Genomic DNA, 26,215 nt, shown 5'->3' with positions numbered 1-26,215 from the left:
GCTCTCATTACTTCTTAGGAATTTATTCTGACAATGGTTTCCTTTGTGAATGACGTTTTCTGTCTTCAGATACAGTTGTACAAACCTGTTGCTGTTAACTGGGACTACATTATTCCACAAGTGTCTGTCTGACTTGGAATTTTCAGGCCTTGATTCCATTAATAATCTTTAAAATATCAGTATTTGCACCTTGTGGCTTATTGGTCTCAGCATAATGATTTCCATTATAAAATGATGACAGCTATGTGATACTAGGTAGTTATTAAAACATCCCGAGGGGAGAGGCTCAGGAATAGATTAATCCTTAAAACCACGGTGTTCTTGCTCAGGTCTGTAATACAAAGGATAGTACTTTGGCTTCCTCAGAAGCCTTTCTTTATTCATCTTCGCTGTGTGTTACCACATAGCCATGTACTGCATGGCAAATTAACGCTCATAGAGCCACAGAAATAGAGCAGTGAAGAATGCCGTATGATACAGGAGGAATAAAACAAGACAATGAGCTATGAGTATAGGGATGTTATAGGTCATAGAAAGTGAGGTGATGTTGGCTTGTTTTGAAACCTGTTTAAATGAGAAGGAACAGTTCTATGCAGGTTCCTGTTGAGTCCTAGGTATCTCACAGATAAGGACCAGCACCTGATGCTCGGGTTACTCAAGGGGATATAGATGCAGAGGGCTGCTGATTGTATTTGCAAGTAGTTGTCAGGATTTGTAAAAGCTGCTGTGGAGGTGTGACCTCAAAGGCATTCAGAACAGTAAGCTGGTCTCACTTAGCATTCGAAAGAACTCAAGGAACCTTACTGGTAAGCCTGTCTCTCTTTGCTGTTTCTCTTCTGTTTAGTGATGGTGATATGGGGAGAGAAAGGAGATTGTATTAATGTATAAATGTCTTAGTAGCAGTCTCAGCTGGTGGGAGACTACATTGCTCTGTGTGGCAGGTGTGGATTTGTGGGCACTCTGCAGTCAGTGTGTTGTGTTAACAGGAGTTTGCTTGTCTCCCTAGCGAAAGCATCGATCTGGCATACAGAAAGTGTGTGGTCTAGGAATAAAACATACTTGGCTCATGAAGGAAGCAGCTAGAAGGAAATGTTTGTGTTAATACAGTCCTCATTTCCAAGGAGAGACTTTCTTTGTGGGAACTTTAAGGTCTTGAGCAGAAGCAGAGGGTGAGTAACTTCATTTTGGTATTAGTGTGATTGTAACTAGGGAGTGTATTTGAGAGAGAGCCTGGGCCTGTGGCTGTATTAAGTTTTTTTTTGTGGTTATTAAGTACTTATATGTGATGGTGTTGTGCCTGAAGTCAGATTTTGCTGGTACTGCCCAAAATCTGAGCTTTTATTCCTTTATGTGCGTGGTGTGTAATGCTGCGTATTTTCTATAACATGTTCTTGTTCCCTCTGATGACAAGCTACAGACCATATGGAAATGGAGAAAGAGGGTAGCTAATAGCTGAAGGGGGGGGGGGGGATCTTTGTTGTGATGTGAACAATAATTACTTACTTAGTTAGGCTCTTTTACCTGTTTAAGTGTTGTATTTATGGACCAATCTCAAGCAGTTCTCAGAGCATTTGCGATTAGGGCTGTGTAATGTAACTTAATGTGATAGTTAAAAGTCAAATAAGCTTTGAAGCTTTTGTTGAGGCTTGTTTGTTCCTTCAAAATAGGAAATGATCTGTGAGCTGCTGAAGAACATGTAGCCTGCTTTGCAGGAATACATACAACCCTTTTTCATTTTAATGAAACTTTACTAATGTATAGTCTAAACAAATAGGTTAACCCTAGCCAAACACATTAAATCAAACATAGCAAGTATGGTCATTATCCATTCAGTGTTGTTTCAGAGTTACTCTCGATTGCCTAAGAAATCTTACAAATTGGAAAATCCATCATTCTCTTGCAAAACATGAACTTGAGTTGTGCGTATAAATAAGAATGCAGAATTTCAGTATCTTGGTCTCCTGTTCCTGTGAGAGCAAAGCCAACAGGGCTTGCTATGAAAGTAAAATAATTGCAGGTTAGCTAACATGTGATCAGGATATGTAGGATGTTGGGGCCACAGTTTAATGCTAGAGTAAATATTCTTTTCGGGTTTCTTATCAGTAAAGCAAAAATTTTGCTTCTGTGTAATACTTGTTGGTAATCTGACATTAAGCTCATTCTACTGGTCTGAAATTGTTCAGAGTATTGATGATACAACTCTGTACTAGCAGTGTTTATTCTGGAACAGATATCATCCATCCACACCACTTCAGGCTTATGCGGGATCTGCCCGTAAACAGCACAGAAGTAAGAGCCTGAATCCAGTCTAAACATCTTCTCAGATACTGTGCCACCTTTGACAGAAATGTGGACATGGAGATCCTCACAACATGCCAGGGCAGAGATCCAGCCTGTGTGTGATTGTGGAGCTGGGATTCTGAAATTAAATACAGATTCCCAGCCTCTAAACTTTCAGGAGTATTACTCTTATATGCGTGTAAAACTAAAACCTTTTTAAGAGTCTTAAAGGCCCCTGCTCTTTAATGCCAAGTCACCTGAGCAGTCTGAAGTTCTTGTCCAGCTCATGCATCAAACAGATCTTTCCATATCTGAACAATCTGGGGACCCCTTTCAGTTCTCAGAAGAATGAGACATGCTGTAGGCTCTGCACAAAGTTTTCCCAGTGTTAATAACCATGACGAGTCTATTTCAAGGCAACAGAAGGCAAGTGTGAATTGCGGTGTATTTGTAAAGTGGTATGTTGCTTACATACAGCAACAGAGCTAATAAGCTTCAGTTATGCTTTGCAGTTGGTTAAGTTTAATGATCTGCATTTTGAAGCCCACATACTTTTTTAATCTCCAACTTGTGTTTAAGAAAACAGAAGCTGCCCATTGCATGGGTGCACGCACCAAGCACTCTCCAAACTGATTTTTTTTAAACCTGTTTTTCTGTGGCTATATATAATTTTTTTCTTCATAGTACCTTATGTCTATCTGTGTATGTCTTTGTGTGTATAGATGAGCAATTTGTTCCCAGTAGCGTAAGAAACATCTGTTAAGAAGGACATATTTCACTGACAGTGGCAGCATGCCAGGAATATACCCAACTATTGCTCTCAAGAAGACACGTTTGTGCCTCAACTCAGACACAGCATGTAGTGAAGGAAAATCTAGCTACAGTTTAATGCATATTTACAAGATATTCTACTCTCTCCAGTGTGGAGTAATGAGTACCCAACGTGCAGTTTGTATCATTGTTAAAAGAGCACTAGTGGAAACACCAAATGAAATGAACATGTTAAAATATTGTAATCTATTCCCCAGGGTGCTGTTCTTCAAGGCCTTGGTGATTAGAGTTTTTATTTCCATCCAGCAACTGTTATTTATTCACACAAAAGTCCTGCAGAGAGACTGAGAGACTACAACAGACTGTGATAGCTCCGGAGATGGAGCGGGGTGGGGTTGTATCTTATATGGAGAGGCCTATCCCTGAAGTTACATGGAGCATTGGGGAACTTCAGGCTTTGTACCGTGGCTGGGCTTTTGATCATGTGAATAAATAGGTCTTCTGCAGAGTGGTTGACTTAATTCAGTCATTTTGATTGATAATTAGAACTGACAAAGAACAGATCAATGCAAATCACAAGGGCAGGAACATCTGGGACTCAGTTTAATGTGAATACCCCAAATCCTCCTGACTAGTAACCGCATGTACAAAACAGAATTCACAGTTGTTTTTGCAAATGCACAAATTAATACATCATAAGATGTGAAAAATCAGGTTTGAAAAAGATAGTAAAGAACTGGTGCAGATATTGCAGTTCCTTCTTAGTTTAGCTCTTGTAAGCTTTCACTCTCTTCCCATGATAGACATGGGCTGAACAACGGTGAAACACAGGGACGTTGCTGGGTGCAGACTTCTGCCCTGCAGGTTTCTTGGCTGCCTCCTGCTCCTGTCCAGACTTGTATGAAGGTCTTTCTAATGCTTGAAAGGCTCAGAAGAGTTGTTCTTGGCTTCTTTTGGTTTGTATTTTTTTTTCCAAATGGCTAGTCAAAGAAACAAAAAACCTGCCTTGTGAAATACCTCGGACTGAATATTTGATAGGAAGTTGCAAATAACTTGTGGGAGAGAAATTTAGATTGGAATGAATCCTGATTTCCCTTCAGACAATGAAGGGAAAGTTGAAGTGTTTGAGCAGGGTGGTTACATTACTTCAATTTGAAATAATTTTGGAAGTTTCAGCTGGAAAAAGGGGGTGAGGGAAAATGTAATGGGAGGTAGACATACTTTTATATTTAGGAGATAGAGGTGGGAGGCAGTAAAATCTGGTACAAAAGAAAAATCTTTAAATTAGAATAGAATAAAAATTTCATTTAAAAGATTTTGAGATATAAATAATTTTCAAGGAAAAAAGAATTTGAGGTAACTTGTTGGTGTTTTGTTGCTGGAATGTTATTTTTCAGTAGAAGGGGTTTTCCGCCTTTTCTGTGATGGATTGATGTGAGCTCTGTGTGACTTGGAGCAAACACCATTTACCTTTACGGTTTGAAGTAAGATTGAGAAAATCCAAATGACTTGATCATGATGACAGAGGCAGCCCAGCAGAGCTGAGAACAGATTCCGTACCTGCAGCCTAGACTTGTGCTTTTCCTAGCTTGCATTCCTTGGAAAGAAATTGTTCCTGTGGTCTTGGCCATTTCTCTATCTTGTTGTTAATCTCTTGCTGTCTTTCTCATTGATACAATAAGTCCAGTCACTTCCTTTCTCTGAATGCTATTCGGTGGAAGACTGGTTTCTGTTTGCCACTTTTTCTGACCTTCTGGGTACCTGCTTGCCTGCCTCCTATAAAGATACTTGCCTTGTTCTGAACACATGCTCTGCATCTTCTGGGATAACTTTAAATTTTAATGTGTACATGGTGTGTTTGGGTATCAGTCATGAACATAGCATTCTTCAGGGAAGCAAATGTACTTTTTTGCTGATGAGTATCAGTAACTGATGGTGCTGTGCCAGAATAACAGATTCTGATCTTATTTCCAGTTTTGCTCAGCTTGTAATTTCAGGACATTATCCCCTCTTCCTTGTGTTACTGCCCAGGTTACAGCCTAGCTTGCTGCTTTTCTTCCCATGCCTTCTAAAGCATTCTAAAATAATGTTTGTTTAGGAGTAACCAGAGTTCTCCTTAATACATTTTTTCCCTTTGGTCTAGCTCATTAATAAATGCCTTTTAGCACCTTTTGGAACTAACAGCAAAATGAAAAAGGAACAATTGTACTCTTAACCTAGGAAAAGCAAACCCATTGCTGTAGTGGCAGTTGTCAGTGCTGTAAAAATCATCAGACAAGATTAAAACTTTGAGAGGCAATGTCCTTTGTGCTGTCACTAATATAAAATAGCATTATCTATTGAAAGTGTAAATTTGTGTCTTACAGACTTAAAACCGCTGGATACTGCAACAAAATCATGCGTGTGTTGGTTTTTATTATTAACTCTAGCTTTGAATTAGAATTCCCTGTATTACAGCTTGGAGCTAAACTCTGTTTACAAAACAGTATTTACACTTGACTAATTTTGCAGATCAAACTAATTAAATCAATTAAACTGGTGATTAACCAAATGAAGGCTGATTGCAAAAATTAGTGGGTTTATTTTGGAGGACTGGAAGTAAGCTAATTACTGCAGTGATTACTTGAACCTGGAGTACTCTAAATGTGGTATAAATTGAAACCTCATAGTGAATTAGACTGGGAATTCATTACAGTTTAAAACACTGTTAGTACTATTCAGGCTGCTACTCCTGTGGGAAAATTTCACTCTATTTTGTATACTGATAAACAATCACTTAGTCTGTGTCCTTTTAAATAACACCAAGCAATTTCACACAGGATTTTTTCTTGTAGCTGAGTCACAATTCTGTTTTATGAAGATGTAGTTACTAACGCTGTCAATCAGGTTCCTGCACATTGCATGGTGGGAAATGTAGTCCAGCAAATTCTATCTCCATCATAATGAAACGGTGCTAATTTCATGTGGTTGCTCCAGCATTTTCTGGGTTTGATGTCCTAATCTGTGTTTGCCATCTCTGATTGCTAGCTTGGTGCAGAGAAGAAATGGGGATTTGTTTCACTTGCCTGCACATCACTTAACTGTTGGCAGAGCACAAACTGGTTGGTGCTAATTCTAATTTGTTGCATTTTGTACTCACACCTGGAAATGCAGTGCCATAGAAGGATTTTTAGAGAAGGAAACATCTGCTAGATTACTCACTCATTTTGTTTGCTAGTGCAGGCTATTCCCTGTAGTATACTTCCTCGGGTATTTTGTTCCTCCTTGCATCACCAGTTAACAATGGAATATAAATGTCTACTAAAAATGACCTGTATTATTCTAGAGTTCCTTCAAGCACATCTTGCAAAGGGTTAATGAAATTGCATAGAATTAAAATACAAAAAACCCTCAAAGAGGTGGAATATTATGTAGTTTGTGAGTATTTTTTATTATAGATATGAATATTGTAAACATGCTGCTTGGAACCTCGTTTTGTGAGATCTTCAGTTACCTACCTCGTTCAGTGAGGGGTTGGGTTTCAGTCCTCATTTCTCCAAGGAATGCAGCCACTTGAAGTTCACATTGCAGAGCAGGCTTTCATTCTATGCATTTCTTCTGGTTTGGGTTATTTTCTTGCACATGTAAGTACAGCTTCCACTTGCTTAAAACCAAATTTCAATAGACCAAACTGCAGAACTTTGTTACATCACTTGCCTGCCAACAAAGGGTGTACCACTATGAGCGATGACACGAGGGAGGTCTCTTGCAGCACTCCCTTCTGAAACAGTTTAGTGGTGGTAAGGACACAGCTACATAAAAAACCATTAATGCAGAATAATTCTCTCTGTTTGCTATTTGGGAGTTGCCCTTTTTATTTTACCTTTTAGGGGATACTTTATCGGGAGAAAGTCCAAACATACAAAAAATAATCTAAAGGTGTTAGAACAGGTGGAAAGCACCAGTGAATGTGCATTTTGCTGGGCAAAATAGGATCAGATCAGCTGGGGAAAATAATCTGAAATACAATTTGCTCATGGGAAGGGCTGAGAAAAAGGTGGTGGTTGGGCATAGGTGGGTGGTGGGACAGCAAGTTTGGTAGGCCAATGCAGAAGCTCATCATGAGCTAGTGGATCATAACAGGAAGAAGGATTTCACTTGCTTTTTGGCTAGGATCTGGTGAGTCACAACAGGCAGATGTTGCTGTCTGTGCACAGAGGGCACCAGAGCTCTCTTCTTCTGTGTGATGGCAGGATCTGCCTCTATGTGGAGTATAGTGCTTTGCACTTCATTAGCAGAAGACAGTGTAAAATGAGAAGCATTGAGATGAAACTCAAAGATGGCTGCAGGAAGGGAACTGTGACCTACAATGAAAGGGATGAGGTGTGTGAACTTTGACAGGAGCACTATGTCCTAGGAAGGCTCAAGCTGAGATGTGTTCACAAATACTTAGCAGCTATTAGCACTGAGAAAGAGTGCTTGCTCAGTGTGTACTTCAGCAGAGTGCAGTAGCAGAGCACATCAAACCAAAGGAAAGGGAATGTCCAGCAAGGCTTTCTTACCCAAGAGCCTCTTGGGCAGTGAGGGGACCGGCGGACAGGTAGGGGCTGTACATACTGGTGAGCAAAAGCACTGAAAGAACATAGGATATGGGGTTTTCACAATGACATACCAGTTTAGGGTTTTTAACTGAGAGTGCCTGAGAAAACATGCAGGAGCACCAAGGTGCTTCATGTCACTATATATAGATAGCTGAAAGAGAAAATGACATTCTGTTGTAGTGAACAGGCTTCTTGAGCAGGTTTCTGTTCCCATAGGATTCACCTTCTCTGGAAATGTAAGCAGATATTCAGATCTTCATGTGAAAGGCACATGTAAAGGATAAGATGTCTGATTTTTTTATCTTTTTATTCTTTTTTAGAAAGTATCTCATCTTCCCTGTCACTGCCAGGTAGAAACTTTCCCTCTTGGAAAGAGGGAGTTGTGGTTGGTTGTAATAGAATGAAAAATAAATGTAGAAATGGGGATTATTGGCTGAATGCTTTCAGGGAAGAAGCTGTGCACATGAAGTACAAGGAAATGCCAGTCTTGCTTGAACACTGTACCAAATAAAGCATTTTCTTACACTCGGAGCTCATTTAAAATGCCTTCTAAAGCTGATTCAAGCAGAGCAAACTAGATGGTAGTTTATTCTTATAAAATAACTCAGTACAACTTGTCACGGTTTGAATACATCCAAGTGACTCTCAAATTCTTTCTGATGCAGTTTTGGGGACGCTAAGTTCTGTGGTATAGGTCTGCAGCAAGTTTACCAGACTGGAGTAGATTTGACTGTAGTAAGTTTGCTCCACAGTGTCCATTTTCAGCTATGCTCTGTTACTTAATACTATAGCAGAAACAGAGTATCATCCTGGCAATTTCAAATGGTTATTAGTAATTTATATCGTGTTACCACCCAGAGTGCTCATCCAGACTGTCTATATGTAGGATTTCCACAAGAGCTTAGAAGACAAGTACCTGAAAAGTCAGGAAGCTGAAGGAAAGCATTCATTAACCAACATGACAAAGGCCTATGAAGTAGTTCCAGTAACTCTGCCTAGAGTAAAATTGGTTAAGATAGAGGTGTGCACACTCGTAATAAATCCATCATGTAAAAAATGCATTCTTTTTCTCAAGGAGCTGGCAATATTATTCAAGACGTGCTAAAGTGGGCAGGATATCCCAGGAGTAATTGTGAATTATTAGGTCATAGGGACCTCATTGCAAACTATTTGCAAAATTTAATTGGTGTAATAAATAAAATATGCATGCAAATTAGACTACTTTCTGAATTAAAGGAATCTGTTATCTGGCATTGCAAAGATTCATCCTAATTTAACAGAGGTTGTATATACAGTTAGAGATAGCAATGTTTTATATTGGATCTGAAAAAAACAGATGGTATTTAACTAAACCTGAGCCAGCCAAGTAGTCACGTCTGATAAACTTTAGTCTGTAGTGCAGGATGTCACTGGGTGGTTACACTGGATTCTGGCAGGAGTGTAGTGGTACCTTAATTTAGTATATAGAAGGAAGTGCTCAAGCAGGGTGACAAAATGAATAGGCCTATTTGCTTTATTCTGTCTGAAAAGATTCCTCTGGTACTGAGGCTAAAAATATAAGTAGCTTTGAAATTTCTGTTGCAGATCCTGTTGTTTATTGATTTATTTGCTATATATCTTGGAACTCTAGCAGTGGAAAGAGCAGAGCTAATGACTGTAGCTGATTTCATTACCCTAGATGTAAAGCAGGGAGTATGTAGTCGTGTAATGACTTTGTATCCTACAGCAAAATCTGAAAGAATCAAAGTGAAGAATCTCTTAGAATAAATATAAAGATAGATATGAAGAAATAGTTAATATTCTCTGTTTAATATTGTTGCTAGACTCAATAACACTGTCTTGTCATCAATCTGAAATCAAGTATTACATCTGCTTTTTTAAAGCACTTGATTGAATGAATACAAATGTCTTGCTGTTGTCACTTGGGATAGCACTTGATACATCCCATTTTCTAGACTCTAATTATTCCATTTGTAGACATGAATGCCATTTAGATGTAAGCTAATTCAGCATGGTAACTCAATTAGATTTGTACTGACTAGGATTTATGAAACATCAATGGATTCTTGGTGAGACCAATGGGACTACTGGTTATTTATCCCTAAGTCTTACTGCTACTGCCTCTCAGGAGTTCAATTAAACACGCCGGTGATGAGAATGTTTTGTAACAGTAGTCTTTCACAATTAGACGAAGATTTTTGTAAAGCATATCATATGGAAAGCAGGGAATCATGTATTATGCAATACAAAGTTCTCACTGCCTAGCTGGTGATGTTGAAGGGTAAAAGAAATTCCTGTGATTGCTTTGTTAGTGTCGTTGTTAAAAAAAACCTAAAACTTGGGATTAAGTTAATCTAAAATATGATGAAAATTCTGCTTTACTGACAGAAAAAGTCAAAATCAAACTATATTGATAAAACACTGCATTTGTTAGTATCTGCATCTTGCAGGCTACAAACAGGTTTCTGTACTTATGTAAATCCCCCTGGAAACCAGGAGTTTCTTGTGTGGATTTAGAAGTCTCATTGCACTTGACCCTGGGAGCTTTTGTTTGTTCCTTTTTTAGGAAATAAATTAAATAGAAGGAATGCCTACTGAAATTGCAGTTTTTAAACAGCGGCCAGAGGCTCGTGCTAACTCTGCATTCATTGTCATTGGGTGTTCCAACTTCACCTGATCTTTAAATAAATACATACAATTTTGTAGAGTAATTAAAACATCCTGGCAAAATGCCCCAAATTTACAGTGTTTGATTATTGAATCCTAGCAACAAATCCAGCAGAGACAGTCTAAACTGGAGAGCAACATTCATTTGACTTTTATCCTGTTACTAACATATTCCATAACTTCATGGAATAGCAAAGCTTTGATTCCTTCAGCACACATTGCCAACAAAATAACCTGTCTTCCTGTTTGTTGCAAATGTTTTCTAATGAAATATAGGGGTCTAAAATCAGTACAGCACTGGCACCAGGAAAAAACTCAATAAATGGTTAACAGATGTCCTCTGTTCCTAGTTCATTCCCAGTAAGCACCAGGGCTTGAAAGCTTGGGTGAAGAAACTCGAACAGATTCAAGTGATTCAGTGCTGTTTTCATCGCTGGACACGGGTCAGTGCTATCCTGCCCTGGCAGAGTCCCTTTGCAGTGCCTGTTGTTCATGGCTGAGAGACTGTTACGGAGGAAACTATCATTGATAAGGCTCACTCAGTCCTGCTAAATGAAGCCCAAGCATAGCTGGAGAAATATCTCTTAACTCCTGCTTAAAAACATAACAGAGGGTTAACTTGAAGTCTGTATTAAGCCTATGTGCCTATAGTGAATGCACCCAACTTCTGAGCAGTGGAGGAAAATCAGGGATTTTTACCTAAAAATTTTCATAGTAGGTGGCTTACACATTCTTGATACAGAGAGAAGACACTGACTAATCAGTGTGCATTCACAAAGTCCAAGCATCTCCAGAATTACTCACATATAAACAAATCTGGCAGTATGCTCAATCTGATGAACTCTGTGGGCTTTTGCAGGTATGGTGTCCAGGATAATGATAGGTCACACTATTAGCTATGGAATGATACTGGGTTCTGTGTGCTTATCAGCCATCTCACTTCTTCAGACTAGTTTGTGCATATATTAAATTTGAGTCTGTATATTCCTAAAAAAGCTGTTTTCAAGTTTGACTGTTCCCTCATATCCTCTTACGCTTTTTACGGCGCTGTCAAAATTGAGAAGCTTTAGAAAGGGAGTGTGTTGGGGGTCCCTCAGATTAAAACTGATTAAAAGTGTTTCAGGCACTCTTGGGCTCATTGACTTGGAGTCCTTGCTTCCAGATTTGCCAGAATGCTGTAGCTGCTGGTGGTTAGCAAAGTGATGCTATTACTCTAGGAAATATTGACAGCTTGCAGGACTGAACAGTAATATGATAGCTTAACTGACATGGCAGCTGCTGAAAAATGAACGCATAAAGTTCTTTTACATGGAATTATTTCATGGAAGGGTGGTGTTTAGAGGGACTGATTGCTGAAGTTATCGTAGCTGAGTGCCATTGTTCAGATGCTGATTTTCTGAACCATGTGCTATTTCTTCAGATTTACAGTAATGTGACATCCTGTTCTGTTGCTCTGCAGTTCATACCGTTAACACTCCGGTTTTGCACCTGAGTGCTAGCAGGCACCTCTGTTTTCTGCCCTTATTAAAGCTGTGCAGATTTGTGCATAAAACCAGCTGGTTAGAGACTATCTTCTGATTTAAAAGCCGTCCTGCTACTAAAATATTTTCAGCCTGTCATTCTTTTTGCATTGTTCTTTAAAAGAAATACAATAATCATTTACTTGCCAGAGAGTTCTTTGAGGATCATATCTGTTGTCTTGATTCTTGCTGTTGCTTTCACATAAGATCAGGCCAGTATCATCTCACATTGGGAGAACTCATCATCGCTCTACAGCTAAAACCAAATTTATTATGAAATGAAGAACAGATTTCAGTTATAGATTATTTTCTTTGTGCAAAATAAAATATTGCTTAGTGTGGGGCAGTAAAACCCCACCTGGTAAATGTTCGCTGTTTTGGAAAGTATTTTTGTGGAGATGTTTTCTTGAAAAGTGTGTTCTTTTTAATGAAGGTGTGCTTGGGAGGAAAGAGCTCTAATTAGAAAACGAACAAATCCCCAAACCTTGTTAAAATGGAGGAGTTTTCTTATTAAAAAATACTTTCTTTTGTGCAAACGAAACAAGCTGCAGAATGACTTGTCAGTTGGAACGTTCCTTTTTACATTAAGCTGAACACTTTGAGCCAAACCTGTTAATTTTTTTTTTTTTTTCCCCACAAGATTATTTCAAAGCAAGTATTTTGTTCCTGTTGGGAACATGTGTTTACTTTGTACAATAATCCCATAGTAGAAATGGCAGTGTTTTTCCTATTTACTAGAGTTTGAATCAGGGCAATTCCAAACTCAAGTGTCACCTGGAGCCTGCTGCAGTTGCTGGCATACTTTGAGCACTAGTGCTGAGCAGCTGAGTTGAGTTGACCTCTTAGTGCTTAACATGGCAGACTACAGTAATAACTAGAATAAGCATTGTCAGGAAATGTGGCTTAGATCAATTGTCTCGGAGCTTTTCAGATGTGGCTCAAATCTTCTCCAGTTCAGTGCTGCAGAAATGTTCTCTTATGACCTGGGGGAGCAGGGATAAAGAGTGGGTAAATTCCAACACCACCATCTCGGTCACTGTGTTGGCAAACTCACCAAAGAGGCCAAAGACTCCAGAGCTTAGAAACCTGAGCTACAGGGCATAGTTCAGGACTGGATTTAAAGATGTATCTCTGTGCCCGTGCACTATCTATCACAGGGAGGACTGAGCTGCTGATGTGTGATGACACCTGTCAGGAATGCAAGATGAGAGAGCTTTCTGGAATTGTACTTTCTCTTTAACTCAGTATGAGGTGCACTTTGTGAAGGAAACAGCACAAAAAGGAAGGAGAAGGAGTGGAGAAACCAAGCAATCCTTAGGCTTCTTTGTGTCCTGTACCCAAGGAAGCTTTTGCTTCCTAACCCCCCTTGGTTCCTTCCTTCAATTCCAATTCACTTTGCATCCTTTCTATTTCCATGTCTAATGGGGATGACCTACATTCTTCTACTCAGCACCTATAATTTTATCTTCTTAAAGAGCTGAGTGTCTCATTTAAACACTGTAATTCCTCTGAATCACAAAAACTGACCTCAAGTTTCCACTAATAGTTACTTAGTCACATTGATTCCTCTGTTCATGTAATACACAGGTACATATGCAACCACAGCTTTGGCATAAAATTGAACTCATTCTAGAATTGGGGCTGGAATTACTCCAAGAGCTTGTCATGCAGACTGTCTTCTCTCCTAAGCCTGGATCAGCAGTACAGAATTTATTCCTGACTGATTTTTGTCTACAGCATTCTTAAGCCTAGACAGTTAAGATGCACAGCATATTCCAGTGCTAATGCTAACATCTATCGTTCCTGCTGAAGTACACTACAACTTTTTCTTTTTACCATCATCATAGATGTGGGCAATAGTAATTTACTTAGTAGCAGCCTTTATTTCTCTCCTGTCATAAACCTCTTCTATGGGACAAGCACAACCTCAGTTTCTTCAGTTTTCCCTAATGGGACTTGCTTGCGCTGATGTTACGTTTTCTCTGTTTGTGGTCTGTTTGTTTTATCTCCATTTAGTCTACATCATTTTTATATGGCAAGATGACTTTGAATTCTGTTCTTATCCTTAAGGCTTTTCATAGTCCTTCCCACCTTGCAATAGTTTTATAGGTATACTGTCTTTTGTCAGTAGTGCAAGTACTGATTAATACTAACGCAGAATCAAACCATGCCGAATCTAACCTGACAACTTTCCAGCTGACACTGGAACACTAGTAGTTGTTCTATAAGGTGGTTTTCAACCCGTTTTTGAGTTCACACTTTAATAGCTCTTTTTTCTGTGTCATTGATGAGAATGATGTAAGAGATGATGTACCTTCCCAAAGTCAAGACTCGGGACTCTACCCACAAGACTGATGATCTTGTTGCAGAAGGATGTTAGATTTATGAAAAGAAAATAATGTCAAACAGTATCCCCATTACTTTGTTATCGTTTGGTGTTTGTGTGTTGCCTTCTTTCTTAAGCAGTAAAGTGAGGTGCACTGGTCTGTAATTCCCAGGTCTGTCCTTTCTGATACAGTAGCTGTATGTGCTCACCCCCTCTCCTTTATCATAGCTTTGGACTTTGCTGGGGTAGCTTCTTGTGTTCCATTAACCTTTTTTATGTTTGCATTTGAAGACAAGTAACATTCAGCAGTGATGCTCATCAGCAGCAGTAATTTCATGAAAAATGGGGACTGGGAGTCATTAAATGGGTACAGTGATACAGCCAAAAGGTCTGTCAGGAAATTTCCCAAACTGAAAATAAACATTAGGTAGACAAAATCAGTATCTTGAAAAGGTGTGGGGAGGTGGTAGATGGAAACCAATGGTGTGGTGTGGCAAGAGTCACTTATAGAGTCAAGGAGATGAAAATACGTGTAAAATGCCAACATAGCTGAGAGATAACACAAAGTTAATTCAACCTTCCAGTAAGTTTGTTTTCAGTTTAATCTAGTGGGTATTACTTAAAAGGGCTGGCTTTTGGCCAGGTTTTACCAGACAAACCCTGTTTTCCTCCCTGGAAACCTTATGGTAGATTTTAAGGAACGTGGACATTTTCTTTTAGGATTTTTAGATGTCTGTGTATTCAGCTAGGGCAACAGTGTAATTCAGATAGGCTCTGCAGTGTCCTGGACTGGACATCTAGCAGATGGTATGCATAGGTCTGGTGTGTCCACTGCATTGAAGCCACCACACAAATGCTTCTTCATTCATATCCTGTGTTACACCGACTGCAGTGGGGGACATACTGCCTAGGTCCATATCATCTGTGTAGACCAGTAGGTCTGATGCATTTCATAGGTGAGGTGTAACTGATTTTGCTCTGTGTGCTCACACAATATGTGCACTCATGCACCTGGCTGGAGTTCTGGTCAAAATCCCGGAGACCGAATGCTACAGCTGTGTGCTGCCTGGTGCCTGACTTCTGAAGGAAGGGTCCCATTTGGGTAGTCAGCTGTGGGCCCTGCAAACACATCCCATATTCCCTACCCACTCTTCTTCACACCCATTGCCCCCCTTTTTGAAATGCTGATCAGAACAACCTCTGCACAGCTTGTGAAATTGTGGATAAGTATCAAAGCATGTGTGCTACAGCTCGTGTGTGTGTAAAACTGCTGGTGATGTTCAGAGCAGCATTGCTGGAGTTATGCTGTTCTGACTGCTAGCACCAAATCTGAGCTCAGCATCCACTGAACATCATCAAGATTCTTCAGTATGAGCCCTGTATGTTTGGCCATTAACTTCAGATGCCTTCTGTCCTGTATACTAGATGTTGTACTTTAGGGAGCATAAATAGAGCAGTGAAGAGCTACTACTTCTAGAAACAGGGAGGAGGGAACAAAGGAGGATGTTTTCTCACCTGCATGCAGTGACACCCAGTTATCTGAAGAAGTTCCTTCGGTGGCTGTTCCCTACAAGCTGGGCCCACCCCTATACTGCAGCACTCTGGGGGTTTCAGGTGATTGTTGCTCCAGTGAAATGTTTCATGCCTGGAATGATTTCTTTGATGGAAGAAATAGGGAGCAGGACCAGGAACAGATGGCTGGTAACGACATCTTAATTCTAGAGAGAATGAAAGAGGTATTTCATTATGGAGTGGTATATTTAAATTGCCTTCAGGTGTTAGTTTAAGAGAGTAGAGAAAAAAGAAAAGTTAAAAAGATTTTTAAGATTTAGTAAAAGGGATGGAGTGGTTCAAATCAGACCTAGTAATAATGCCCTACAAACCTGTCAGGTTGTAGTAATGTGACAAGCGCTAGCTAAAGGGAATCATTGCCCCATGTATGGTGATGGACTTGTTTCACTTTGATGAATCAACTGGTTTGAATTATTAGAAAAATGAAATGTTTGCCCTGGTTCAGAATTCCAAACGCCCCTTCAGGATAAAAGGACACGCATTATGTCTTTTTAATAACTTGAGAATCAATTTTATGCTATGCAAAGTGTTCTCTCTTTAGAGCACTAACATCGACTTTAAAACAAATTCATAGTGCAGCTGAGTTTGGTGACTAATAAGCTTCATTTGAATAATTCTTTTCCTCTTGCTAAACTTTCCTCCAAACTGGACTTCTGTTAATAAACATGTAATCCTAAAGGTTTATTACGACACTTTTAGTAGGCAGAATCCTGGCTGATATAAATGTCGACATAAATTAGGATTAATCAGGCTAATTCCTCTGTGAATTTATGGTGTTTGTGTACAAGAGATTGGAAAACTATCAATTCAAAGACCTGTGTCATGCAGAAAGCCACACACTGACATCTTTCTTTCTGTGAAGGATGTCATTGCAGTGCTGTTATTTTTGTTATAGATGTAATCTAAATGGTGTAAAAGTTTAATGGAGATCCATGCTCAAACACTTCCAATCTGTTTGCATGCATTTGAGGAAAAGCTCTCATAGATTTCTTAAAAATACACAAATTAATATTGCTTACTTTTCAGCAGGGGTAAATTAGGGTCTTGGAGACCTTCTTGGAATAGTCTGGAGTTAAATAATATTGCATGTTTTTCATTTTACTATGATGAATGCAAAGCTATTAAACAACCTTTTAAAGAGTTGGTGTAATTATCTGTAAACAGTAATGTTACAAAAAAAGGTCAAGTTGTCCTGCCATTAGAAGTTTATGGATATAAACTGGATTTATGTTCCCATAAAATGGGCACCGACTAACTAGATTAATTCTACACAACTAAACCAACTGTAGTAATATTTAGAAACAATAAAATTATACCAATTAAAGCAATTTTATTTTTTGTGTCATATTGATTAATGGTGCACTAAAATTAACCAAAGACCTTAAAATCAGGATGGTTGCAGGAAGGCATCCACATCTCAGCATTATTACCAACAAGAAGGAGCAGTTAAGGGAGATGGCCCTGCAATAGTATGAATATTTAATTAATAATTAGTCATGTAATTTCTCCTCAGGAATTATTATCCCTCAAACTGGTTTGTGAATTTAATTATTAGCAGCCTTTTTGTTTCCATGTCCCCTCATTACTGTCAGGATTGATGTAACATAAACTTCATTAAAAATTAAAGCAAGAGTCTTAATTACAAGGCTACCCTGACTGAAGTCAGAATTAGCCAAGTCAGTGATGTGCAAATGAGTGCATTATTTAAGAAACATGCTGGAAGTAGTTATGCTAATGTGGAAGGTTCACAGTAGCAGACCTTTTCACTTGCAGTTGCATATTCATTAAATGCACTATGCAAATTTAATGTAGCAGCCTTAGTAATGCGTTGTTAATTTATTCAGATTTATTGAGTAGGACTTAAAAAAAAGTACAAATTTAATTACTCTATCTGCTAGAATGATATTAGGAGAGATAGTGGAGGTTTAAAATGTGTTGATCTGGATTACTGCAGTTTGATGGAGGATGTAGTATCAAAGGACACAATTTTGATAACTAGGCTTGAAAGAATATTTGATTTACTTATGGAATGATCTAAGAAATCACTAAAATTGCACATGCTACTTCCCAATAGGAAAGTAAAAAAAAGAAAGTCTCAGTTGTGTTAACTTAAGAGCTAAAGCAGTGCTGAGTCCACAGTCTAATGGATGTAATGATCCTACTGAGACCAGTAAAGGTTATGTATGGAGATCTATGGGAAGCAAACTGTCTTTGTGGAAAGTTCACTGGCTGTTACATGTTCCTTGGAGCTGCTGCTGATCATCAAGCTTAACAACAAGAATCCTGTCCCTTTGTCACATTACTGGCAGCACAAGGTAATTCATTAGCAGTGGCTGATGTGAAGTTTAAATTCCTGTTTCTTCTTACTTTATGGTTTGCAAAAACCCAACAAAACCACTGGAAATTTACCACTGTGAAATAATCCTTTGCTGGCACATTTTTTTCCCCTATGGCTATACATACATATAGGAAAAATCCCAATGTGACTGTGTTGTGGTAGTCACTTTGAAACTATTGAAAATAACTTGGGCTCTTGTGGAGAGTCTCATGCCAGTAAGTGTAACCTTACTGTCATGAGCAATCGAAAAGCTGAGCTAGAACAATTCATTTCCAAATGTCTTTGCTTCTCTGCTTTGTAACAGTTCCCATACCCTTATTTCTTACCTGACATATGGTTTCACAAAACCAATTGCTGCAAGTGTGTTTGTGCTGTTTCAGTGATGGGCTTCGTAGCTGGGTATCCGTACACATCCAGACTATCTGTAGATATGTGTAAAGGCTACAGCCTGGACTGCTTAAAAGACCTACTCCTTTGTGTGATTAAACATTGCACGTTCTCCTCCATGTAGAAATGTGTGATTTGCTCGCTACTAGATTGTCTAAGCACCACCAGGCTGTACGTTCGGCCACCAGCTTGATACTTGCTAAGGAAGTGACATCTCCTCCCTTGAAAAGCTGTGCTCCAGCGAACAGTCCTCATGTTTATCTCAAATTAAAAAATCAGCCAAGTTTCTGTGGTGGCAGGAACCTGAGTCTTCAGGTCAAGTTGTTAGGCTGTGGTAGGTGCAGGCAATTCTGCATTAGGAAGCCTTTGATAAAGCTATCTGACAAGTTCTTGCTCTCCTGCTCTTGCCTCTTGCTTCTCCTACAGTGAGGCTGCTATCTCATTTGTCCTCTGAAGCACGTTGCAGAAGTGAGCTTGCCTGTTCACTTTTCAGTCAGTTAAAATCAACTGTTTTTTTACAATAATGACAATAATATAAATATTTTTTGTTGTGTAGCTGCAACTTACAAGCAGTGGAATGGACAAAACTAACCCTGTAATTTGGTGTGTGTTCTGAGGCCTGCATGGATGTATCTTACAAAACCAACAAACCAGTACCCAACACCTTCCTCATACTTGCACCCTCCCTGTGCTTCACTGGTAAAGCAGATGCCAGGAACTTTTAGGCAAGGCCAGGGACCTTTATTTTTGGGTGTGGGAGTTACTTTCAGCCAAACCGCCTCCTGATCCAGCAAACAAATGCTCTTGCGCTATGATATCAGCTGGCAACACAGGTTTGACACTGAAAGCACTGGATGAGGGAGATGGGGGGTACTCTTCCTGGTACAGGGCCACCTTCCACATATGCTGCAGTGCAGGCTGAGGGGACAGTGGCCACTGGCACAAGGGATTGGACAAGTGATTGGAGGCAGAAAGTCAGCAGGGTTCTTTTGTGGTGACTGTCCTGTCAAATGTGAGAGGGCACCTACAACTTCTCTGCCCACATCTGAAGCTAAGTATTCTTCATCGCTAAATATTATAATTCATACCTGGTTTTGCCAGGTGGCTTGAGCAATCTATAGACTCTTTCCCCCTGCTTCCTTGTAAACAATTGGATCTGTTAGGTATGGGTAAAAAGCTGACTGCCTAATCTTTCAGTCTTGATTTTCCCTTCATTCAGCAAAATCCTTTCAGCTAGCTACTTTCTGGGGCAAGAGTTTATCTGATGACTGTTATACAGAAAGGATATATAGAAAAGTATTTGCTTCCTCTGTTGTCAGGCATCTTTTGAACATCTAAGAAAGAGTTTGTCTAGCGTTGCAGGTAGATTCATCTCATGGATCTTTGAATTGTTGACGGTGTGATCATGCAGCTCAGTCTTTCTTAACATGTTCTAAGTAAAATTTACCCTCTTTGAACAAAGCGGGTTCTACACAGTACCCTGCACACTATAGCAGTGTTGTTTGAAGGGCACCCATGGTGTTATAAAGCCTTTCATAGTGTAGTCTCTGTGTGTAGGGAAGAAACAAGAAGTGTGGGTGAGCTGCAAGGTCATTTCCTGCTCCATACAGAGATTCTCATTTCACACCCACTTTACTGGAAATGGTTCTCTTAACAAATTCACATTCACTCTTTGACTTGCTTATCCAGTCATTGGAGAAATTCTTCTGTTAAGAGCGTAGGGTGGCTTATTTGAAATGGTTTGATTGCAGCCAAGTCTGAGCTGTATCTTCATCGTGTGGGTGGGGACATTAAATGACATGCAGTGGATGCTTGGAATAGTTGAATCATTAGGCATTGACATGTGTCTAATTAAACAATGAGCTTCAACCTCTGTTTAATTCAGTTGTGATCACATGCTGGGAGCCATAACAATTTTGTGATTCAAATCCAAGGATATTAGAGAAATAGGTTGTTCTCCTTTCAATCTCTAATAGCCAGTGGTGCACAGCACAATTCAAATACCTGATTTGCAGGTGGGCAATGTAAGGGTTATCAGGGAGAAGGTATGTTTAAGGTAAGAGTTGGGTCAGTGTTAAAAAAGTGAAATCCTATGTGTTGGGTAATGGGGGAAGTGAAGGCTGACGAACATCATTCATCAACCAGCAGTATGTATATTCTAGCTTTTCCCCCAGGAAGGTCTTTTTGCCTTAACTTTGTCTCTTCAGTACTTTGCTCAGGTTGCTAAAGGCTGAGAATCTGCACTCCTCAACATAATCCCCAGAAAACCAACCCCAGTATAAAAAAAAAAAGGAAAATGCTGTGGCTTTTTAAAAGAAAAAGGAGGAGCTGCGACATAGAGGCTGGAGCTTAGTTTTTTAGGCTCTCACTGTGTCCAGTTTACCATAACTAATGACAGGATCTGGGACTGATCTGGTTTCCCATGCTCAGAGGTTGCAAACCAGCTAGTGGGCTTTTCTTCCCCTGTCTTTATTATGAATATGAGGCACACAAACCTTGTCATGAAGGAAACTCAAACTGGTATTAACATGGAGAGAAGCAGCAGATAGAGAATGCTGCAGAATGCTCTTTCAGTCCTGCACTGTGAAAAGTAAATAAGAAACAAGCAAGGAAATACAAGAAACATAGAGGGTTTTATAAATCTGCTGAAGGGGATTGAGAAAAGCAATTCTCATGGTCACACTTACAGATCTAGGTATTCAATTCAGGCTGGTTGGGAATTCCAGCTTCCTTGTGACTTCTTCCCTTGGCTTGTACCTAAGGAAGAAGAGCAAAAAGAGGATGTTGCAGTGAGTTTCATTTCTGTTTCCACATTACTGGGCATGAGCCCATACTGGAGTATTTGGGAAAGCTGGATTAACTTTCAAACAAAGTTAGAATTTGTTCATCTTGTGTTTACCTTACGCATGTCTGAAGTCATGATGAACACATAAACTGATCATCCTCCCCAGGTGCCATATGAATAACACCAGAATTACACCATGCTTAAGACTTATCCTTTCCCATGACTTGTCAGGCTGGAGAAACCCTTAAACATGTAAGTCCTGGACACTCCAGGTTTCTAGGGGCTTTTGAGTTGCCAAGCTAAGTACAAGGCAGATCATTAGGAGTCCACGTATGCCTGTCTCTCAGCAGCCCAGTCCGTTCCCTGTGCTGACAGCCTTTGAGTCTTGTGGCAGTGCCTGGTACTTCTGCCATGAAGACAAGGCAGAATTCTGGTGGATGCTGGATGCACATACGGCCTCTTCACAAGTGACAAGATTTAGACTCACTGTAGCAATGCTTGTAAGTTTAGGTTAAGTAATATTCCTGCTATCCAGTTTGAAGTCTGTATACATTTGACATGTTTGTTATCAACTCTCAAATTCAAGCAAAAGGAAGTAGGAATTTAGTTTACAAAAAATATTTATATATAATTTTGATTTTCATAACTGTTTGCTAATATTCTGAACTTGCATTTTGAAATAAGCAGTTAGTAGCTGTTTTTTTACTAAGCAAAGACACAATAAAACAACATTTTCAAAAGAAGTAATCAATGTGTATAGGCTTCATTTTAGTAAGTTGGTGTGGGTGTTTGTGTGTATAATTAAAACAATACCTGCTCTGTGGAAAATGCCAATTGGCTTAATCTCAAATGAAAGTTTGTAAGGATTAAGAAAATAAAAACCCCAAGAATTTTGACAGAGGGAAGGTCAGAGTATGTGGTGTATGTTCAGGGTGTGTGGTGGCTGTAACAATGAGCCGAATCACTGCTTTCTGAATAGGTTTCTTCCATATCTACCTGCTGTTTCTTCACCCTTCCTCTGTATCTGTTGATGCACGGTATCTGCTAATAGAGATAAGGTATGAGATTATGTTGCTTTAATGCAGGATGATGCTTTCTACATTTTATATTTGCTGTAGTTCTAGGAGTAGCTATTCGACGTATACACATGTAACTTGTCAGACTTGATGCAGTTACAGTCGCTGCTAGATCATCCCTATGGTTTTAAAAATATGATACATTGAGCAAACTATGGTTGTGACAGGAGCATATTACTGTACCGAACCTTAAAAGCATAAAAGCATTGCAACTCGTGGCTTTCTTGTTAAACAACTTTGTGTTTTGGTTTCTTCCTGTAGCTTCAAAAAGGCTGGGTTAGTCTGAATCCTGGTCAGGCAGTGCAGCTGAAGCCATCCTCTGTGGGAATATCGTATCCCAGTGAATAATGTCTCTGCTTTTATGGGTCTTATTCTTTGTTGCAGATTAAATTAGTTTAATCAAGTTCATGAGTTTGGGCAGCCTCTCATCTTCCTGCCTCTCCCTGCTCTCCATCCTCCACCTAGCACATTAACGAGGAAAAATTTATGATCTCATTAGTTTTGCATATTGGTTCACTTAGGACAAATTGAAGCTTAAAAATGTCACTCAACTTTGACCTGTTATGAAAGCATTTAACCCACTGAAGACTACTCGGGTATTTCTGAGCCATTTGACAACTCCAGTGTCTGACATCCTGTAAAAGGTGTGCAAAAAACGGGTTTTGTACAGACTCCTCTGATCACCAGGATTACTGCAGATTCTAACCTGGGCTTCTGGAGGTTTTTTGTTTACTCTGCCAAGCTTTGCTCAGATGTGCTTCCTTGCTGAGGCAAAAATCCCGTAACAGCAAGCCAGCATTCGCACAAAGTGGGGCAGCTTCTTCCTTCACTGGCTGATGATCTGCTTGTGCCGAGGAAACCAGTTCTTGGTGTTATTCTCTCTGCTGTATTTCCCAGTACTTTCTCTGTCTTCATTGTCAGCCCATACTTGCACCTTTCTGAGGTCTGCATCTAAATTTTTGCTGCAGGATGTTCCAGAACTTGACTGTATCTTTTGAGGTCCCTTCCTGTGCAGCAAATCTGTGCTTTCCATTGCACACGTTGCATGGAGGGAATGGACCACTGGCACTGAGCAGCTGGATGTGCAGTTACCCTTGTTCACAAGCTGGTTTGTGCTGTGGGAATGAAGGGCATAGGATTACTGTAATTCTAAGTGTTTCTGTTCAGGAGCCATTTCCAGGGAATGGTAGATATTACACCTTCTTTCTGAAAACCCAGTTTAAGAAGTTAGGGTCACCTGGGGGCTGTGCAGGCAGGACTCCAGCAAACAACTTTGTAACAAAGGAAGAGGAATATTGCTTTTCTTTAACACACCATATCAAATTTATACCTAAAAAACACCCAAAGAAGCTTTGTTTGGAAAAATCTGTATTTCAGAGCAATTTCCAGAGTTAAATCTGCCAAGTCCCCTTTTCTTGACCTTGTACCAAACAGATCTTGAAGGACCCAAGAATTTTGCTGCCGAGACCAGCTATATTTTCCATTCCACTGTCAGCCTTTCCCCTCCATACTGACTTTGCCTGTGAAATTTTACCTCACGAGAAAGCCTTGCCTAGATGGAGATTGATCTGCTGATGCAGTTCTTGACAGCGCTAACGGGCTGTGGTGTTCCAGGATAATGCTGCACCTCACACTTCCTGCTGCTTGAAGCAGTTATTTTTCATGTAAGATGTGTTGGTCCTACACAGGGAGTTTTACAGGTGTCTCTGTGTCCCATGGCAAAGATTTGAGGCCTGGGGCTACTTTTTCTGTGTCATCGTTGTCGTAATTCCAACATAGATAAGCTATTCTGGGGGCCCCTTCTCTGTCAGGTTGTTGGAATTTACGGTCTGTCTCCCTTGCCCTCTTTGTCAGACACTAAGGCTCTTTTGCCTTAACTGAAGATGATTTGCCATATGGTAAAGTGGGTTTGCTCTCTATTAAATGTTTTTAATTGCAGTGTGTTTACAAAGAGCTCTGTAAATACTTACATATCTGATGCTGCTAGGAATTAGTTTTATACTAGGTTTTCCTGGGCCTATTCCAAATGATGCTGTTCAGAGAAGTTAAATTGCATTTGCTGCCATTCAGAGCTTAATGACAGCATGCCCAGCATGAGGCTGTATGGCATCGTGCCTTTCACGCATCCATAAATAAGACTTCAAAAGGATTACTTCAAATGATCTAGGTGAGTGAGCTCACAGTGAGGTCTGGCAGGAATGCCTCCTCTAGTAGCACTGGTGAAATTACTCGTGTGATTTAAAGCCAGAACCTCAGCCAATGTAATTAGTTTTAAACTCTCTTGTTTGCACTAGGATTTTGCATAGGTATTTTTAGTAACCCCAAGATGACTTCTGCACATAGACAGTCTGATTCTGTCAGAGCTGCTTACTGCCCTCCGTGGAAAGTTTAATTTGAGAGAGTGAATATTTTCTGCTCTTGGGGAAGTCTGAAATACAAGCATCAGACTTGCAGAAACAATGCTTCTGTAAAGACCTCAGTCACTGTAATACTGAATTTTATCTATAACTGGTGTGTAAAAGCCTACTAGATATCTTAAATATGTTACTGATGTGAAGTGTGCGTATGCTAAGACAGCCCAAAGCACCCCAGACAGGAATTGTGGCACAGGGGAGCCCCATCCAGGAAACTGCATTTTGGTGATGTTCAAACAATTCTTAGCTGAGTGAAATAAGGGGTGGGCTGAATGATTTGTTGGACTGCATATTATGTAATTATACAGCTGTCAAAATATCTATTACTCATTATTAATACTTTGAAAACCTTGGGGAAAGAATGAAAAACTCAAGTTATCCAGGGCAGCTTAATCTCTGTAACAAGCAGGGAACATACCACTCTAATTCCTGGGTACTGTTTTGGCAGCCAGTTTGCTTCTATGGTATTCAACTCAGGTGCAGGCATTTAGTATCATCTCCTTTGCAAGTATAATCACCTGTCCCCAGTAAGAAACAGAAGGAAGACTTGTCCTCAGCAACACTGGAGAATTGTACCTTCATTCTCCATCTTCACTGACCTGTTTTGAAATGCAAGGAAAACCAAGTTCACAAGTATGTGTTGGAGCAGGTAAAAAGTTATCTTTCCTTAGAGCAGTTTAATCACTTGTGTCTGGAGGCTCTGCCTTATTACCATGTATACCTGATATCCATGTGGTAAAGCAATTGACTTTCGCTTTGGTTTTCTATTTTGCCTTCTCCTCAAAGTGTTCTTTGTTATTCTTTTTCTTCTTGGGGGAGACTTGTGCTTGATGATCTCTAGAAAGAATGTGTTCAGGAACGAGATACAGGGACAGCTGCCTCCTGGTGCTGAGAAACTGGAGTGGATTTAGCAGTGCTTGGGGTATATAAAAGCCTGGCTCAACTACAGTAGAATAGGGTGGGTGCTAGATAAATCCTTAGAGAAATTATTTTGGAAAGCACTTGAAAAAGGGAAAGGCTTAAAGTGCTTCTTATTAGTATTTTACTCTGCACTTTGTCGTAAAAACAGTGCACCTGTGAAATGGCTACTCGTGGTTGAATCCTTCTGGTACAGTTAATAAGCACTGGGGAAAAATAAGTAGAAAATAACTAGTGGGCCAGAGAATGGCATCCAACCGGGATACGTCAGTCTTTGTTGACATTCGAACTTGTGGGGAGTGCTGCTCCTGGTTTTAGGTAGCCAGTGATAGCCTTCAGGCTGCCCTTAGCTGCTTTGTTTCCCCTGGTGCCTTCTGGGTGTCCTGCCAGTGGCTGCTCTGCACCACCACTGTGGAAAGGGCTATTATCGGATGTGCCAGAGGGACTGGGCTCTGCCTGCTCTGTTACACAACTGCAGGTGTTAGAATGAAATGTGAAAGTGTGTGATGAACTGCCAGGGTTGGTTTTGGAACCATTTTGTGTTGCTTCTTTTACAGAAATAGAAGTAAAAGGTACAGAAT

At 39.9% G+C, this 26,215-nt stretch overlaps 2 long non-coding RNA genes across 3 annotated transcripts in view; both read left to right on the top strand.

Moving 5' to 3' along the window:
* Window positions 1-26,215, top strand: part of LOC130593814 (uncharacterized) — a 232,077-nt gene that overhangs the window by 146,945 nt on the left and 58,917 nt on the right. The gene's annotated exons all lie outside the window — the stretch shown is intronic.
* LOC130593806 (uncharacterized) lies at window positions 430-3,879 on the top strand. Its single transcript, XR_008970876.1, has 3 exons — window positions 430-732; window positions 1,007-1,169; window positions 3,309-3,879. It is a non-coding gene; the product is annotated as an uncharacterized LOC130593806 (long non-coding RNA).

Source organism: Pezoporus wallicus, unplaced genomic scaffold, assembly GCF_028554395.1.
Source record: "Pezoporus wallicus isolate ANWC-B61680 ecotype Strahan unplaced genomic scaffold, APGP_CSIRO_Pwel_v1 contig_3952, whole genome shotgun sequence".
Taxonomy (NCBI): Eukaryota; Metazoa; Chordata; class Aves; order Psittaciformes; family Psittacidae; genus Pezoporus; species Pezoporus wallicus.
The sequence above is the reverse complement of the archived record's forward strand: the minus strand, read 5'-3'. Positions and strand labels throughout refer to the sequence as shown.